Source organism: Apteryx mantelli, chromosome 28, assembly GCF_036417845.1.
Source record: "Apteryx mantelli isolate bAptMan1 chromosome 28, bAptMan1.hap1, whole genome shotgun sequence".
NCBI lineage: Eukaryota > Metazoa > Chordata > Aves > Apterygiformes > Apterygidae > Apteryx > Apteryx mantelli.
Genome location: NC_090005.1, coordinates 7,202,758 through 7,221,943, shown reverse-complemented (window position 1 = coordinate 7,221,943; position 19,186 = coordinate 7,202,758). Strand labels below are relative to the sequence as shown.

At 52.8% G+C, this 19,186-nt stretch overlaps 1 pseudogene; it reads left to right on the top strand.

Annotated features, from left to right (window-relative positions):
* The first annotated feature begins 16,062 nt into the window (after positions 1–16,062).
* On the top strand, positions 16,063–18,934 carry LOC136994350 (olfactory receptor 6F1-like; annotated as a pseudogene).
* Positions 18,935–19,186: the final 252 nt, after the last annotated feature.

Below are 19,186 nucleotides of genomic sequence, written 5' to 3'. Positions count from 1 at the left end.
AGCAGAGTCACAGTTCTCACTAGAGCAGGCTGCCCATGACTGCGTCCAGATGGCTTTGGAATATTTCCAAGGATGGAGACTCCACATCTCTGGGGAATCTGTTTCAGTGTACAACCAGCCTCACAGTAAAAAAAGCTTTTTCTTAGATTCAGACAGAATTTCCTGTGGTTCACTTTGTTCCCATTGCCTCTTGGCCTGTCAGTGTGCACCACTGAAAAGAGACTGCCTCCATCCTCTTGACACCCTCCCTTCAGGTATTATACACATTGATAAGATCCTCCCTCAGTCTGCTCTTCTCCAGGCTAAACAATCCCGGTTCTCTCAGCCTTTCCTGATATGAGAGATGCTCCAATCCCTTAAGTATCTTAGTAGCCTTTCACTGGACTCACTCGAGTAGCTCCGTATCTCTCTTACCCTGGGGAGCCCAGAACTGGACACAGCACTCCAGGAGTGGCCTCACCAGGGCTGAGTAGAGGGGAAGCATCACTTCCCTCAATCTGCTGACGACACTTCCTAATGCAGCCCAGGATACCATTGGTCTTTTTTGCCACAAGAGCACACTGCTGGCTCATGGTCAACCTCTGGTCCACCAGGGCCTGCACGTCCTTCTCTGCAAAGCTGCTTTCCAGCACGTTAGCCCCCAACCTATACTGATGTATGGGGTTATTCCTTCCCAGGTGCAGGACTCTGCATTTCTCTTTGTGGAACTTCATTAGGCTCCTCTCTGCCCATTTCCTGAGGTCCCTCTCAATGGCAAAACAACCCTCTGCGGTATCAGCCACTCCTCCCTGTTTTGCATCCTCAGCAAACCTGCTGAAGGTACACTCTGCCCCGTCATCCAGATCATTAATGAAGAAGTTGAACAGGATTGGACCCAGTATTGACCCTTGGGGGTACAACACTAGTGATTGTTCTCCTGCTGGACTTCCTACTTCCCACAACCCTCTGAGCCCAGCACTTCTACACTTCTCAATCACCTTCATTGTCCACTTACCTAGCCAGCACTTCATCAGCTTCTCTATGAGGAAGTTATGGGAGAGAGTGTCCAAATCCTTACTAAAATCAATATAGACAACACCCACTGCTCTCCTCTCATCCGCCAAGCCAGTCATCTGGTCATAGAAGGCTATCAGGTTGGTTAAGCGGGATTTCCACTTCATAAATCCGTGATGACTACTCCTGATCATCTGCTTGTTTTTCACATGCCTGGAAATGGTTTCCAGAATTAGTTGTTCCATCACCTTTCCAGGGACTGAAGTGAGGCTGACTGGCTTGCGGTTCCCTGGATCCTCCTCCTTTCCCTTCTGGAAGATAGGGGTGACATTTGCTCTCTTCCCATTCTCAGGCATCTTCCCTGATTGCCATGACTTTTCAGAGAGAATTGTGTGGCCTCACAGTGACATCAGCCAGCTTCCTCGGCACTCATGAATGCATCCCATCAGGGCCCATGGGCTTGTGTATGTCCAGTTTGCTTAAGTGATCCCTAAACTGATCCTCCCCCTGCCTCAATGGGTTTGGAGTCTTAATTGCTCTAGAATTCCCCACTGGTCTCAGTGGCTTGGGATTCCCAAAGGCCAGTCTTACCAGCAAAGGCTGAGGAGAAGGCGGCATTCAGTACCTCTGTCTTTTCAGTGTCCTTTGTCACCAGGGCCCCTGCCCCATTAAGCAGCAGGACCGTATTTTCCCCAGCCTTCCTTTTGTTGCTGACACACTTGTAGAAGCCTTTCTTGTTGCCTTTCACGTGCCTTGCCAGTTTCAAATCCAGATGGGCTTTAGCTCTCCTAACCCCATCCCTGCATGCTCTGACAGTGTCCTTATATTCCTCCTGGGTCATCTCTCCCTGCTTCCACCTTCTGTATACTTCCTTTTCATGTCCGAGTTTTGGCAGCAGCTCCTTGTTCATTCATGCAGACCTCCTGCCACCTTTGTTTGCTTTCCTGCATGTTGGGATGGACCATTCTTGAGGTTGAAGGAGGAGATGCTTGAATATCAACCAGGTCTCTTGGATCCCTCTTCTCTCCAAAGCCATATCCCATGGGATTCTTCCAAGCGGTTCCCTGAACAGGCTGAATTCTGCTCTCCTGAAGTCAAGGGCTCTGATCCAGCTTTCTTCCTCCCTCCCTCCTCTCAGGATTGTGAACTCCACTACCTCGTAGTTGCGGCAGCCAAGGCTGTCCCCAGCTTTCACATTTCTGAGCAGTTCTTCCTTGTTTGTAAGTATGAGGTTTTCCTCTCCTTCTCAGCTCCTCAGTCACCTGTGTTAGGAAGTTATCATAATGCACTGCAGAAACCTCCTGGCTTATTTGTGCCCTGCTGTGTTGTGCCTCCAGCAGCTGTTAGGTTGGCTAAAGTCCCCCATGAGGATGAGCGCCTGCAAACATAAGGCTTCTTCAGACTTTCTGAAAAAGGTCTCATCTATCTCTCCTTCCTGATCAGACCACCTATAGCGGACACCCACTACATCACCCATGCTGGTATGCACACTAATCCCGACCCAAAAGCTCCATCCATCCCGACCATTGCAGCTGGCAGAATTGCAGTCAGCAACTGTGCAATAGTTTCCCATAGAAAAGAGGAACTATGCCTCAGGTAAAAGCCAGAGCTTAGCCAGTGGTTGCCACAGGAAGGCAGCGAGGATGAAATACCTGAGATGCATGCTGAACCTAATCCCCCAGTTCGTGTGTGAGAGAGAGTCAAAAAAAGACCTCACAACCTCGAGGGAGCAGAGCTGCCAGAAATGACACCACGAACGGAGCAAAGGGAGAAGCACATTTTTTCTCACCGTGCCTGAAATGCCCCTGCTGTGGTTTTCTCTCCTCCCCACTGTCTGTGCCTCCTCAGCTACAAATGCCTGCTCTTCTGCACACCACTGCTTGGCCTTTGGGGAGTGCAGGGCGGTTGCCTCACTGGCGTTTCACATCTTTCCCCACGATCCCTGCTTCTCGTTGGACGGTGGTATTTCTTCTACGAACAGGTGTCCCTGCTATTGCTACCACTTCTCCCCATCCCTTACTCTGCGGCCTGGGAACAACACCTCTCCGCAAAATCTCTAGCAGGCTGGATGGGGAGCCCTGCTCCAACCTACCCCTAGGAGTATGGCTGTGTCCTGTGCAGGGGGCATAACCTGCAACCCCAGAGAGGAACCAGGCTCCAGAGGGGGCTGTAGGATTGCCATAAACCCAGATGTGACAAAATCGTCTTATTGCATGGGTGAAGGGGTGAACAGTGAGCAGCGAACTGGATGGGGCATCAACAGTTTGTCCTCCCCACCACATCCATCACCACTAACACCAGCACCACCAGGGAGCCGATGGGGCACTCCTCAGGGTGCTGCAATGTGAGGGAGTGAATGGGGCAGCCCTGCACTCTGGAGCAGGAAGGGGATGGGAAGGGGTGGGGGAGTGGGCGGGTGGGGGAGGCCCCGTCTTTTCAGATCAACCCTATGCACCAGTCACAGCAGAGATAACAAGCTCTGCTCGTTCTGATTAAGTCTAAATAGTCTCTGTTTTGAAAAGAATGACAGTAATAGTTATAACAATGTTTGCCTGCATTCCCCACAAGAGCACAGGCATTAAAGCCAGCAGGATCTCTGAATCTTTTCCTTGCTCCTCCCCTGCAAGAAATGTACCTTTCACAGCGTAAAGGGGCTTCCCGGAGAGCTGGAAGCTCCCCAGACTGACACAGCCTGGCCCAGCCAAGGAGTCCTCTCCTTACACCCCACCCCAGAGCGAGCTGGCCCCACTTTGTCCTCCCACAGCCTCCCAAGATGGGTGGGAAGGGGCTATAGGGCTCTCCCCTCCTGGCTTTCACCCTCTTCTACCACCTGCTCCTGAGCCAAGGCAGGCGCAGAGCTCCTTGCTGGTGAATTTAGCAGTACATTTTACAACAGTGGGGGTGTCGCCACCCTCTGACACCAACAGAGACTAAAGATTTGCCCAGTCACTTCCTTGCTCCCACACTCGTCCGGGTGACAAAGATGTGCCCAAGCAGAACAAGGCATTGCTTCCAAAAGGTTAATGGCCTGATCTGGGGGAGCTGTGGTTGTTTAGCCTGGAAAAGAGAAAGCTCAGGAGGGATCTTATCAATGCGTTTAGCTACCTGAAGGGAAGGCGTAAAGAGGATGGGGCCACACGCTTTCCAGTGGTGCCCAGTGACAGGACGAGAGGCAATGGGCACACACTGAAACACAGGAAGCTGCGTCTGAATCTAAGGAAAACCTTTTTTTACCGTGAGTGTGAATGAGCACTGGAATAGCTTGCCCAGAGAGGTTGTGGAGTCACCACCCTTGGACATATTCAAAAGCCATTTAGACGTGGTCCTCAGCAACCTCCTAGGTGAGCCAGCGTGAGCAGAGGGGTTGCACTAGATGACCTCTAAAGGGCCTCTCTAACCTCTAACCTCTCTAACCATGCCCAGCTGTTAGAGAGAGAGGAAACTGTGCATCTGGAAACCCACTCCCCTTTTTTGACCCCACGTCTGGGCAGAGACCAGGAGCCTGGAGGACCTGCTGTGACTGCAGAGTCATGACTCCTGGGTCCTTGGCTGGGAAAGGGGTTTATCAAGCTCCAGTCAAAGGGGGTGGACTTCCCTGTGCCCAGCGTCTGGAGGAGACACCCGCCCTAGTAGTTCGAGCAAGCGGTGCTGGGAGTCAGGCTGCCTCAGGTGAAATGCCAAGGCTGAAAAGGAAGAGGGAGGTCTAATGCTCACAGTCCCTGCACCCCCATTCCTCTCCTCTCTCCTTGGCTATTTGATCCAATAGCTGCAGAAGCAGAGCTTGAAAGTGAAGGTGGCTCCCCAGCTCTCTCCCCCATGTCGCGGACAAGGAGCAGTGCCCTGCAGTAGGAGCAAACACCAGCACATTTACTCCCTCACGGAGCAAACACCAGCTAATGCTTCCCTGCAGCCACCATGGCTCATTTGCCAGCATCAGTCACACCTGCTCTCCAGGGCCAGCTCTTTGCTCCACCAATCACACTCAGCATGGAAAAAGCACTCTGTGCAGAGGGACAAACTAGTTCCCAGAAATGGGGTGACCAGCTGTTTCCTGGTGGGCAGAGAAATCCACACCAGCTCAGGGACACCGCACCTTCACCCAGCCAAGCCCTGCTCTTTCCCCTGACCTGGACGAGAGACATGAAAAGGAGTGGCAGTGCTCAGAGGCAGGGGCTGGCAGGGCCTTGAACGGGGAAGCTTGTCCAGTGTCCGGCTGACGGATCTTGCTCACATCCTGAGGGCTTAGCTGATTCCCAGATGCAGGGCTACGAAGGCATATTCTTTCCGTGTGCCACTTTGGCCAGGGGGCAAAACCACAAGAGCAGTTGTGTCTCCTACCAAGAGCCCCTTCCCCAACAGGGGCCCTGAGTGGAGACAGAGGGAAGAGGAACAGGAAGAGAAACAGGTGGGATACTCTCCGAAGTACTTGCTCCAGTGTTCCAGCTATTTTGAGCACAGGATCTGTGAGCTTGCCTTGCCTTGTGTATGTTGCAGGCTTCAAGGGGTCTGCCTCCAGCCCTGTCTCCCCTGGAACCCATGTCTGATTTATTGGAACCTTTTCCTCATCCAAGCCCCTGCTTCTAGAAACAGCTCTAAAAGTCACACCAGCACGTGCCTCTCAGCATTTTTCCCTGCTGCACAGGCTTGGCAGGCAGAGACCAAACCTCACCACAACCCCCCACGTGTGGCTGCTACCACAGGCTTCAGCTCAGGGCTTCATGCAGACAGTGGCAGGGAGCAATCCACTCCCCAAAGCAGCCCACAAGCCTTTCTGTGCAATGCTGCAGGGTGTACGCACCAGCATGGGCTCAGCGCGCAGAGATAGACAGCACTGTCCTGGAGCTTGGCATCCTGCACATGCAGAAGCACCAGGGAGCTCTCAGCAGACAGCACAGAGGAGAACCTCCCTGAATCCACACGAGCTTTGGATTTGTCCACACGCAGCAGCAGCTGAGGGGGCTGGGTCAGGAACTGCTGGTACCACAAGATGTAGGGATAAGAGTCGCTGGTGGAGAAATTGCAGTGCAGTGTTGCACTGTGTCCTGCCTGGACAGTCCTTTTCGATGGGAGCTGGAGCACAGAGTCCTTTTGCGCGTGACCTGTAAAGCCAGGAAGGCATTTTAACTTTGCTTATCCGTGTATGCATCTATTGATCACTTAATCAGCCCTCTTGCTATCCCCATTCTCCATCTAATTTCTCATATCTGGTTATTTGTCATGTCCCACCTGCAGCCCCTGCCTCCCTACAGAAACACTGCCAGTTACCTGGAGGCTCAGCACTCACATCTCTCCCCTCCACCACTGACAGCACAAACTCTTGCCCTGTTCCTTCTCAGCCTGCAAGTCGTGTCTCACCAAAGTCTGCCAGTCCCGCCACGGCTGCCAGGAAGATCACGGCCATGTCAAGCTCTCCTCTTCACAGGGTGACCAGGGACCTCCCAGAAGGAGCGAGCTGAAGCTTGCAGGTGCCTGCCTCCTCCTCCCTCCGCCACCTCAAAGCAGCCTCCAAACCTCAGCACACAGGGTGGAGCAAAGCTCCCTCACTGCTGCTTCAGACAGACCTCCTTGAGACCCACACCTATACCACAAGAAGGCTCTCTAGACACATGGTGGCTAGCGCTGAAAGCGCTCAGCAAACGAATCAAACTGCACCTTTGTACTTGGACAGTCAAGCCACAGGTGGCATTTGCTTCCTCTGAAGTCCAGGCTACTTTGCCAAAGGGACTGTGGGAACCTAGTGGACGGTTAATGCAGGCTGTGCTCAGGCAAAGGGGACACAAAGGAGGCTACTGAGGCCTTCCCTCTCTTTTGGCCCTCCTGTAGATCGCAACCTGCCCAACCATCCCACAGCAAGGGACAAGCACCCCAGTGATCTTCTCCTGCCACCCAGCACCCAGGCAGACAGAGGGACCTCCAACCAGTTCTGGAAAAGATGGAAAAGGAACCCCTGCAGGCACCCATGTGCACCCTGTCCCAGGGACAGTCTGGATGGAGAAAGGACCATGCACAAGCATTTTTCTCTTCCTTCTCCCTCGACCACAGAGGGGGCTCCTCAAGAGAAACATCTTGAAAAGAGTGCCTGCTGCAGAAATCACCCATGCAGGCACAGACACACTCCTTGAATCCAGTAAAGGGAGGACACCCCAGCATAACCCTCTCTTTTACAAACCATGCCTATCCTGAAATTGCCCTGCTCGGGGCACTGCTGGCACCACCACCATTCAGGTCGGTGACCCACTGCCGCAGGGGGAATGTCTGTCCTCATCCCGGTTTGGGGGAGCGTGGGCAGCAGTGGGGGGCGAGGGGTGGGAGGAGCTTCTTGCCCACTTGCCGCCTTGGGACCATTTCAGGGCCCCTTCCACTGCCAAGGCCCCAGCGCAATGAGACCTGTGGCCGGTGTGGCACAGCACGGCGTGGGGTGAGGTGGCCCCAGCAGGCCCCAGCAGGTGGAGTGGCAGCCTGGGCAGGAAGATAGGATAGCCTGTATTGGTAGGAAGACAGCAGGAAATGAAAAGGCAGCCTGCAGGGAAGCAACAATACAGCCTGTGTCATTACCTGGGATGTTTTCCATGCATTATGAGCATCTTAGCAAATTGTCACTTCTGCAAAGGGTGCCACTGTGCCTGGGGCAGTGCAGGCCCACCATAACAGGCAGCCCGACTCCCTTGCTCTCTCTTCCACTTCCCTCACCTCCTACTTGGTGTGAACCAGGAGAGTCTGAGGCCCCCTTCTCCTCCTCCTTCTCCTCTGGGTTGTCTCAGACAATACCTGCTCCCTCATCTTAGCCTGCGTCTTGGGGCTGCTTCTCATGGGAGGGAGAAGGGGGAAGAAGGTCTGGCTCAGAGTGATGCTGGGGCTTCACTGAGGTGGCTCCCAGGTTATGGGCAAGGCAAGGCCCTTCCTGGGCATGGACGCTCCCTGTAGGGCCCTGGCAGGACAAGGGGAAGGAGAAGAAGCCTGTGTGCCTTCCTCAACAGCCTGCCAATCCCGGCTGACGAGCGAGTGAAGACTTAACAGGACTGAAGAAGTCTGCCGCCTGAGATGCACAAGGACTGATATGCTCAGGGCTGCGGAATAGAAGAGTTAACAGCACTAAAGAACTCTGCTGCCTGATAAGGACAGGCTGGGGAATCTGCATGGACCCCCAGGGAGGGAAGGAGCAATACGGAAGTATTGTGCTCTTGCCTTGCTAGCAGGGTCTTTCCAAGCAGACAAACCAACAGTCCTGTCATTGTGAAACTCGCACAAGTCAGCAAAAGCAGTGTTTGCCCAGAGCCCCAGCCCTATAAAAAGAGACTTGGGAGCTAAGAGAGTTTGAGCAGGGATGGAAACGTGACCTGATCATCCTCTCCGGCTGGACCATGAGTATTCCCCCCCCACCCTCCTCTTTTCCTGGGACGCTGGGTTAAGGTAACTCCTCGAGGTTGAGAGTCCTCTCACTAAGAGAGTGAACAAGCTAGCTTTCAAGTAGGGATAAGCAGTGCTTCCAATTAATAGCGCAGTAACTGACAGTTCTGGGTTATCCTTTCTAAAGTAGTAATTGACAGTTTTGGGTTATCCTTTCTAAATTAGTAATCACATTATTTTAATGGATGTTACTAATCCAAGAGCTTGCGTGAGGAAATAAACATATTTTTTATTGAGTTACTGTCTCAGCCGTTGCTATCGAACCTTCATAGCGTGACACCAGCCCAGCAGGTGCTTTGGCTCCTCTGTGGCGGGTGACAGGATGCTGCTCACACAGCTCCCTGCTCTGCTTTCTCCCTGCCCTCTGTCACTGGTGCACCTCCAGCTCCCAGACATGTCCTGCTACAACCGGTGCTTGCCATGCCGGCCCTGCGGCCCCACCCCGCTGGCCAACAGCTGCAACGAGCCCTGTGTCAGGCAGTGCCAGGACTCCACCGTTGTCACTGAACCCCCTCCCGTGGTGGTTGCCCTGCCCGGCACCATCCTCAGCTCCTTCCCGCACAAAACCATCATGGGATCCTCCACCTCTGCTGCTGTTGGCAGCATCCTCAGCTGTGAGGGAGTCCCCATCACCTCTACATGCTGTGACCTCTCCAGCATTTCCAGACGCTCCTGTGGCAGAAGGTGCCTCCCCTGCTACAGCCGCTGGCGATGGCACCACAGAAGGAATTCAGAAGCTGACACAGGCCGTTGATTTTCTGAGGCTGAGAATCCAGGGCTCCCCTTGCAAAAGGAGGGCAGCAAAGGGGCTAGCGTGGACTCCCTCAAAACACAGCCGACAATGTCTGACTTGCCTGTCTTCCACTCTCGCCCCTTTCTTTGTTCTCTTCTGCTTCGCTGGCCATGGCACGCCCCCCCCACCCCCACCCCCCAACCCAGCCAAGGGGCCACCTGCTGGCCCCTCTCCTTCTGCGGGGCCAGCAGGCACACGCCCTGAGAAGACTGCTCTGCTCAAGGGACACACATTCTTGGCGGCTTCTGGTGCTCCCTGCACTGCGGACCTAAGCTAGGAACAACCGGCGCAGCGGGACCCGCGCCCGGCGCTGTGCGGGGCGGCGCGGGAACAGGCGGCCCCGGCGGGCGGAGCGGCAGCGCCCCACACCCAGACCCCGCCCCAGACACAGACCCCGCCCCGCCCCGCAAACCCCGCCCGCGCCGGTTCGTGCCCGGCCACAGCCCCGACCTGTCCCGCCGGGTCTCCCACGGCGCAGTAATACACCGCGGCGTCCCGCAGCCAGGGCCGGGAGAGCTGCAGGACGCTGAACTGGCGGTCTGCGGCCACGAACAGGGTCCCCGGCGGGTCCTGCACCTCTTTGGACCCTCTGACAGCCCTCACGATGAAGGCGGGACCTCGTCCCGGGAGCTGCCGGTACCAGTAGATGTACTCGCTGGTCTGTATTTTGGGGTGTGAGCAGTTGATGTTGATGCTGGCGCCCTCGGTGGTCTCTGCCGACGGCTCCTGTTGCACCTGGGCTCTGCCCGCAGCCACTGCCGAGGAAAAGGCAAAAAAATCTCAGAAGATCGCTTTGCTTGCAGAGAAAAGGTCAGGCAGAGGGAGAGGGGAGGAGAAGACCGTTGAGGGATGGTAGGAAGGTCTTTTGAGAAGAAAGGATGGAGAGCAGCTTTCTCGAGGAGTGGCTCCTCGGAGAGAAGAAGTGAGGAGTGATGTTTGGAGGGCTGGTGCAAACGGAGAAGAGCCCGGAGGGAGGCGGTGAAAAAAGCAGGGCGTAAGGATTGAATGGAAGGATGTCTGCAGAAGGACAGGGAGGAAGGGGTTGGGGGGGTGGAAGAGAAATGGCCCGCTGAGAATATGGAGGGAAGGTGGGACGGGTGTTAAGGGAGGGAGGGACGAGAAGAGGGCCGGGGGTCGGAGGTGTGCAAAGGAGCCCGAGGGCCAGAGGCGAGGGCGGCTCGAGGGTCGCGGGCCCCGCAGGGGATGTGACCCCGGGGGCTTCCCCAGACCCCCGGCCCGCCGCCGCCGCCAGCCCCGCGCACCCAGGAGCACCGTGGCCAGCGCCGCCAGCCCTGCGCCCCGGCACCACCGCATCGCGCCAGCGCCGCTCCGCTGCGCTCCGCTCGGCCGCCCGCGCCTCGCTGCCCCCCGCCAGCACCGACTCTCTGCTGCGGCGCCGGCGCCTCCTCTCGGCCGCCGCCGCCGGCGCCAGCTCCGCCCCGGGGCTGCGCCCTGCCCCGGCGCCGGCCCCGCTTCTCGTCCGCGTCCACGCCCGGGCCCGGGCCGTGGCGGGGAGGCGAGAGGGGCGGGAGCGTGGCGCTCGGCTCCCTGCGGCACAGGGAGGCGGCGGGGCCGGGCGGCGGTCCACGCCGCGCACGGCGCTCCGGGGCCCGGCACGGTGCCCGGTGACCGCAGCCATGGCACGGACACAGGAACCGGGCCGGGCCGGGCCGAGTGGGGAGCAGAAGGCGCATCGGCGGCGGGGGGAGCCGGGGCCGCGCGGGACGAGCGCGGCAGGGGCGGGCGTCGCGGCGGGGACGAGCGCTGCTGCCGCGGAGCGGGGCGAGCCGCGGTTGCGGAGCGACCCAGAGGTCCTGAATCCCGGCGGCAGGAACGGTTAATGTGTTGCTGCACGGGGACAGCACACCCCAGAAGAATACCAACTTTCCCGCCAGGTGCCCGCGGGTTTCTGCTGCCCGTGGAGTTGCTGCCGCTGGCCGAGTCTCCCGTGAAACCCCAGGAGCGTCCCCAGAGCAGCGGCTGCGAGCAGGAGCCGCCTCTCAGCCGCGGGGTCTGAACGCAGACACGCGTGAGGTCGCCTCAGGAGCGACATCTGCCTGCGGCAACCCTTGCTTGGCCACGGGGACCCCTGGCTGCCCTGGAAGTAGTGCTATCGGGGTGGGGACGGCAGACAAAAGGGAATGGCAGGAATCATTTAAAGTTAAGTACTCATGTATTTTAAAATATTGCTTTTTTTTTTTTTAAATAAATGCCTGTTTGTAATTTTACTCCATTTAAAAGTAGAACTGGAAATAAAGAACTCTGGATTCTGCTGGATGCTAACACATCCATCCACTCAATGTAAAAACTTTGACATCATTTCAGTCGATGAAGTGCAGTGACAACTGCCATTGACAAATTCAGGAAGAAAAAGAAATGCCAGTGGGTGGGCTTATTGAGGGGGAACCAATAAAAAGGAGGAAGTTTTACAGGCTTTAAAAGAAATCAGAGCTGTTGGTAAAGTCATGATTATGGCTGCCAAGATTGGGAGAAAGAGAGAAACCCTGAAGGTACAGTTACAAAGAAAAAAAAGGCTGTAAATTAGAGAAACAGATAGCAGGTATTTACAAAAATGCTGTAAAAACTAACAAACAAGCAAAACTAGATATTTTGTCTGATCATGAAGCAAAAAAAAAGAAAAAATCTTGAAAGGACCAGTTAAGGTAAGTTAACAAAAGAAGAAGAAGAAGAAGAAGAAGAGGAAGAAGAAGAAGAATCAGCTAAGTCTGGAAATGTTTCCCAGAGGAGCCTGTTCTTTACCTGATCGCACAGCATGGAATGCATTTTTGCACTGTGGGGAGGGAGAAGGTAGCAGCTGCACACAGGGCGGTGCAGGAATATTTTATAACAGCTCTGCAGGCAGTGGTGGTGTGGGGCTGGGCAGGACAGAACTGCTGCGACGGAGCGGTGCTCCCTCGCCTCGAAGTTGGGGATCACAAGCCCACACCCAAGCTTGGTGTGTTTGTGTGCCAGGCCGGGGGCAAGGCTGCAGCAGTGCCAGTGTAGAGCTCCCAGTGGCCATGCTGGCCTGTGCAGTCGCTCCCCCAAGGTGTCCCTTGAGCTGCGGGCACAAGGAAGAGTTTGGGTATCCTGGAGCTGAGCCCTGGGCTCCTTCCCTCGATCGCTCTTACCTGGAACAAGGCCAGCGTTGCCAGGCCCAGGGGCCTGTGACTCTCTCAGCCCTCTTGCCCCTGGCACCCACACCTGTCCCTATGCAGGCAGGGCACTAAAAACTTGGGACAAGTGAGTCCTGGCCCCAGGGAACTTCCTCCTCCACTCTCAGAGCTCTTCTCATGGGGTCATCTTCCACTCAATGCATGTGTGTGCATCATCCTGACACAAGCTGTGACAGCCCTACCCTGCTGGAATTTCTCCCTGACTCCTGAGCTGCCTTGACCTGGTCCCGAGAGTGGAAGGTATTGCTTCGAGCTACTGGGGCCTCTGGTCCTTCTGCAACTAGATGAAGCCTGAGTAGCTCTTGGAGGTCTTTCCACCCCAGTCCACTGCCCCCATCCTTGTCTCTGTCCTATCACTGTAATACCCCTGGGTCATTCTGTGCACGAGAGCAAGGTGTCCAAGCATATGTTCTGGCCCGACAGCACGAATACTGGTGTGACTTCACCTCTAAATGGCAAAACGAAGACTGGTGCAACCCTTTTTCTTAGCTAATTAGCCAGCACTAATTCAGGGTGATGGATATGATCATCTGGACTACTCAGATGTTAGAAATGTTTCAGCACAGTTTGGCCTCAGGTCACTAGCACTCCTACTGGAGAATGTGTGGGCTGTGGGAGCGTGTTGAGGCAATCATTGTGTGTATATGTGTGCATGTCTGGGTTTGTGGGTGAGAGAAGGAGTGGGTGTAGAGACACCCTGCAGACTGCTGAGGGTGGTACTATGTTGGTGAGGCAGTGAGGGACTGGACCCAGCTTTGTGGACTTCACTTCTGTGACACAGTGAGAATGAAGCCAGCAGTCACTGTGGCTCCAGATTGCCAAGATGGTTCGGGATGAGAACAGGACCATGGAGATAACCTTGATTTCCAGCAGTGAAGCCTAGGCACAAAGGTACCATTTGATTCTGACCCAGCGAGGTCTATGCCTTTTCTCTTTCAGCTGGACCCACTCCATTTGTGGATCAGCTTCACATCCTCTCCTTCTCACTCAGTTCCTCTCAGCCTTGGGGAGATGGGGAGAAAGCTGGTGAAATTAATGGAAGAGAAGATCGTGTGCCTCCAGGATGATATGATCTTCTTCTCTCCAAACATCCTGAGTCCATCAGTTCCCATCTTCTGCTCGCTGTTCTAAGCTTGCCTCTCTGCTCTTTGTCTCTTATAAGCCGAAGTGGGACAATTCATGAAACCAGTGTGCCCTGCCTATAAAACCATGCTAACAACCCCTTTGGAGAGCCATTAAAATGATGATCAGCTTGTCCTCTGTGTCTCTGCACCGCTTCCTTGAGCATTCTGTCAGATGTCCCAGTGATGCCCAACTCTCCTTAACTCAGTGTACCTCTGAGATGCTCCTGGGCTGGACAGCCTCCCAGAGTACAGTTTGGGTCAGTCGTTCACAGACAGCTAATCAGAAAGCTTGTTTTCTTAGCCAGGGAGCTGCTAAGCAGGAGGATTCGAATGAGACCTTGAGGAAGCGGGATTTTATTTTCTCTTCTGTGTCATGCTTTGCATTTTGGTCTTAGTAGTCTAAGAAATGAAGAATTTGAAAATGAAATGGGTTATTTACCCCTTCAGGGTAAATTTCATTCCATTCCTATGGGGTTCAGACTCAGACTCCAAAGACATCCTCGTGTAGAAGCTCCTTCACCAAACTCACTGCCCTGGAGTTAGCAGCCAACAGAGCCTTTTTTGTTCCAAGTCTAACTCTCCAGGCCCCACCCCACACACACTCAGTGAAGAGGCAGCAGCTCACTCAGAGAAGAAATTAACCTATCGCAAAGCTGACGTGTAAGATAAATGGGATGAATCACCTTTTTGGCAGCACTGATCTCTCTCTCTTGCCCAGTCATGGCCTCTGAACTACCAGTCTAGCATGAGCTCACAGCAGGACCAGTAGGCATGGTCATGCATGCATGGCTCATGTCATCATAAGATCTGAACTGAATTAATCACCTGCTTTACCGGCTTCTACAAGCACCTCCATGCCATCACTGAACTCCATACCCATGTCCAAGGTACTCTAGGGAGAGGGAGAGCAGGGAAGGGGCAGGGGGTGTGGATGAACATGCTCAAGCTAGACAAGTTGCTCTAGCCAGCTGCATCTGCCCACACATCATGAAACAGCCTTCCCTCAAACAAATTGCCTTAACCAGAACTGTTACTCCATAACAGGAGTTGCAGAAGATGACAATCTAATTTTTTCAGTCTTTTTCTTTGCCTAAGGCTTTGCCTTCTGGTCCAAGTGAAGACGAAACATTCAGAGGTCACAAATTCAGTGGATCAAAATGCCTTCATAGGAGATGGAGTATATACCTCTGATCACAACCTTCCGAGCCCAGACAGCCAGCAACTGTTTCACCCACCTTAAGCTCCACTTCTCCATATTTTATCTCCACAGTCTGGCTATAAGGATAATTTGGGAGAGAGTGTTGAAGGTGTTAGTAAAGGCAATGTGAATAAACTGTCCTCTGATCTCTGATTGAGTGCTGTGAACCTGCTGTATGGCCACAAGTGCATGGCTCACTTCATCACATGATCAGAAGTGAACCCATCACCTGCCATACTGGCTTGTACAAGCACCTCCGTCCCCTGGCTGAACCTCGTACCCATGTCCAAAGTTTTCAAGAGAGAGAGGTGGCAGGGAGAGAGATTTTGTGTGCAGGAGTCAAGTTGGGCAGGTTACTCTAATCGGCTGGACCTGCCCCATGCACCATGCGAAGCACTCTTTCCTTAACATCAACCAATGTTAATTAAGCAAGCCCTTAGACATGACACAGGAGCTGCAGAAGATGACTCTGTCATTTACAACATCTCTCTGTGGTGGCCTTGGGCAGTGAAGACATCTTCTCTTTGGGTGCAAAGCTCCTCAACTAACTCTGGATGTCTACTCTGCTGGGGTTTTGTTGTTGTTGTTGTAGTTTGTTTTCTGTCTGAGTCAGTTGTCTAGTCTCTCTTAAGCATCACCGGAAGAAAAATGGATGCTTCTAGGCAGGGCTTGCCTGACCTGTATTAGACAGGAACTTTTGGAGGAGGTGAACTGAGGCCTGAAAGTGCCTGTTTCTCTTCCCTGCTGATCAGCAGAGCAAAGATGAATAGATCGTGTGGAGGCACCTGCCCTGAAGGCAGGGGAGGTCAATATGCCTATACTCAAGTCTTGTCTGACTTAGAGCTTAGCTCTTCACTTAGATTAAGACTGAAAACTTAGGCCGCAACTGCTGTTCGATATTCTGACAGCTGAAAAGAGGTAGGTGAATCCCACCTTTCTATCTCTGTATTCGTATGACCATATTTGTCTTTAATTATCCCCAGCCTGGAGATTTCAAGATCTTAATGCCCAGCATCCAGGTATTTGACACTTCCAGTCTTTTGGGGCATGGCTATTTCAGACATCAGCATGTCAGGAAATTGCCACACAAGAGAACATTGAGTTTCTGCCAAGGCTCACATACCGTGGCAGGCAGGTGGCAAAAAAAAAACCCCACATCTGACAGCCACTTTAGAGAATTGCATTACTGTTCTTTAATTAGCCTGTGTGAAGAGAGAACACTATCCATCTTCAACAAGCCTGTGAAATTCCCCTAAGAGATCAAACTCCCTGTGGCACACAGAGGAAAAATTCAAAACAGTCTCCTCTGCATAGCCAGTTGGAGCTTCAGTGTGCTAACAAGGTGGGTGTGGGGATGTTTTTATGCTAGGGATGCTGGGGGAGTTCTCAGCAGGAAAAAGGCATTTGTTCACAGTCTTTGGCTGTGAAGAGTTTGCCTGTCTTGTAATTCTCTGCTGTATGCTGTCACTACATGGAGGTAAAGTGGAGATAATTTACTCTGTGTGTGTGTGTGTGTGTGTGTGTGTGTGTGTGCGCGTGTGTGCATGCTAAGCCTGCTTTGTAGAGGTACAGTGGTGGCTGTGAGGGGGAAAGAAAAGCAGGAGTGCAAGCTGCCACTACCTAATGGGTGGAAGGGGAGGAATCACCATCAGGCAATTTGATACATCTTGCAATGAGTCAGGAAGGTGTTCATCTTCACTTCTCTTGTGGAGAGACTGGAGCCTGCCATAGCGAGAGGCAGTGCTTTCTGAGGCACTTGTCTAGACCAGCTCCAATAAATCACCCTCTTTCCTCTGTTTTCCTTCAGCCAAGGGGGATCATGGCTTCATCTGGAGGAGAGATGATGTTGCATGAAGAGAGTTTGTTTAGATCATTTCCATTGGCAGAGCTGGTACGTGACGCCTGCCCAGGACATCTGGTGTAGACTTTCAATGCCTGGCACATTTAAAGGGAAATGGATTAAGGAGGATTTCTTTGCTCTAGCCACGTGAGATTTTGCATATATGTTCCTAAGGAGGATGAAAGGAAAGAAAGGGATTCTTCAGATGATGATTCAACCCCATCTGTCCTAGACACACCCCTGAGGAAGAGATCAGTTCTTCTCTGGAGGTACTGTTCTCCCTCCATTAACTGGAAGGAGGAAGTAGCTTAAACCCCTCAGATCAGCTGGCTTCTCAACAGAGTTATGTTGGGTGGGATTCAGCTTAGTGAATTTGGCCTGCAAGAGGTGATAGATACAGGGATGCCTCTGCCCAGGTTGACATGTCTGACTTGTCCACCTGAGCTGGTTGCTAGACTCCTACCCTTGTCCTCGGGGAGAAATTGGCACTTCTAGAGTGCTTTTAGCCATCTATATGAAACGAGGTAAGCCATGCCTCCTGTTTTTGTATCCATTGAGAAGGAAGGGACTTCAGCTGAGGCGGTCAGATATGATTTATTTTTATTATTATTATTGTTACTGTTGTTGTTGTTGTTGTTGTTTAAATGTGGTCAGCATAGATTCTTCCCATGACTTTCAGATGGCAAAATTACGGAGGTGAGTCCTACACCTCCTGAGCAGCTATGTTGAGAAGCAGACCTAAATGGAGGTAATAGAGGTAATTCTGAAAGCTTCCAGTCCTGAGGACTTGGAAAAAGGTAAATTTAGGAGACCGTGAGTTCTTAAGTAACGCCTGTCATTCTACTCTGTTGTCCTGTGACACTGCCACTTCAGCCTGAAGCCCTTGTGATCAGCTGGCCTATAAGAGGTCAGAAAATCTTCTCCAGTGTCATGTTCTCCTTATCGTTTACTGGTACCTCAGTCTCATTTGCTGAAATCATAACTCAGTATTGTTTGCCCTGCGGAGTGCAGCTATGCTATTCCCTTCCTCTGTGCTACAGCCTTTCATGTAGGTGAAGACTCTCAGCCTGTTTTTTGCACTTCCCTGAACAGGATTTTCGTCTCTCAGAAGCCATTAGAGTCACCATGTTCTAAAGAAGACCCACGCACTTGGTCAGATAAAGAATTCTCCAGGTTCCTTCGACTGTGTTGCCTGGTCTTCAGAGTCCTATTCAACTGTCCAAACATAGGTATGATTTAGCTGACATCTTTAATTCAAGGTAGACAAAACCCTCCCTAAAGTATTGCAGTGCAGTCTCTTCCTCATGTAGTATGGAGCGCAGGTACAGCTTTTTCCTGCTCTGGAGAAGCTGTATTTTCAGGGATGGTGATCTTGTTTAATTACTGGTAGCATGTTTACCTGCCAGTAGGCCCAGCCTAGGCATTCAAACTACCACACGATCTTTTCTGTCTTGACAGATGGACCCCTGCACTTGGAGGGACATGGAAAACATGACAACTGTGCAAGAATTCATCCTTTTGGGTTTCCCAGGCACATGGCATTTCCAGGTGTCCCTTGTGGTGCTGTTTGCACTGATGTATTCCCTGACAGTAACAGGCTATGCATCCATCATAGCCCTTGTATGGGCAAACAGGAACCTCCATACCCCAATGTATTTTTTCCTCTGTAATCTCTCCTTTCTGGAGATCTGGTACATAACGGGCATTGTTCCCAAAGCTATGGGAGTCATGCTGGGGACTAGCCAGACCATCTCCTTCAGAGTCTGCATCCTTCAGTTGTTCTCTCTTCTCTCCCTAGGCTCCACCGAATGTTTTCTCCTGGCTGTCATGGCCTATGACCGCTATTTAGCCATATGTTACCCTTTGAGATACAACTCCCTCATGAACAATGTCTTCTCTGCTCAGCTGGCCCTCGGCTCCTGACTGGGAGGCTTTCTGGCCATCTCGCTGCTGGCCTTTTTGACATCCAGGCTGACATTCAGTGGACCAAAAGTCATCAATCATTTTCTCTGTGATATAGATTCCTGCCTCGCCCTCTCCTGCACAGATACACGGCCCGTGGAGCTGGCGACCTTCCTCATCTCCATAATTGTTGTGGTGGTCTCCTGTGTGGTTACGCTAGTCTCCTACATGTACATCATCTCTACCATCCTGAGAATCCAATCAGCCCAGGGCCGGAAGAAAGCCTTTTCCACCTGCTCTGCCCATCTCATGGTCGTTACAATATGGTACAGCTCCACTATATTCCTGTATGTCAAGCCGTCGGCCCAGAACTCCTTGGATCTGCACAAACTTGTTAATACCTTTACCACAGTTGTAACTCCCTTGTTGAACCCCTTCATTTACACACTCAGAAACAAGGAAGTGATACAAGCTCTGGAGAAGGCTTTCCAGAAGAAGTGAAGGAGCTTATCAAAAGGCCTTGATGTGAGCAACAGACTCATCCCCCCCCTGACTTCTGGCCCCCAGAAGTTCCTCACCTTGGTGTAAGTGCACCTGGGCATCGCAGGTGGCAACAAACCACCAGCTCCAGTGCAAGTTCATCTCAATCACCTTGCAGCCATTAAGACGGCTGGGGTGAAGGATGGGGTGTAGCTTGATTCTCATGTGCCCACCTCCCTCTGGTCACTATAGGATAAACCTAGAGTGCCTCAT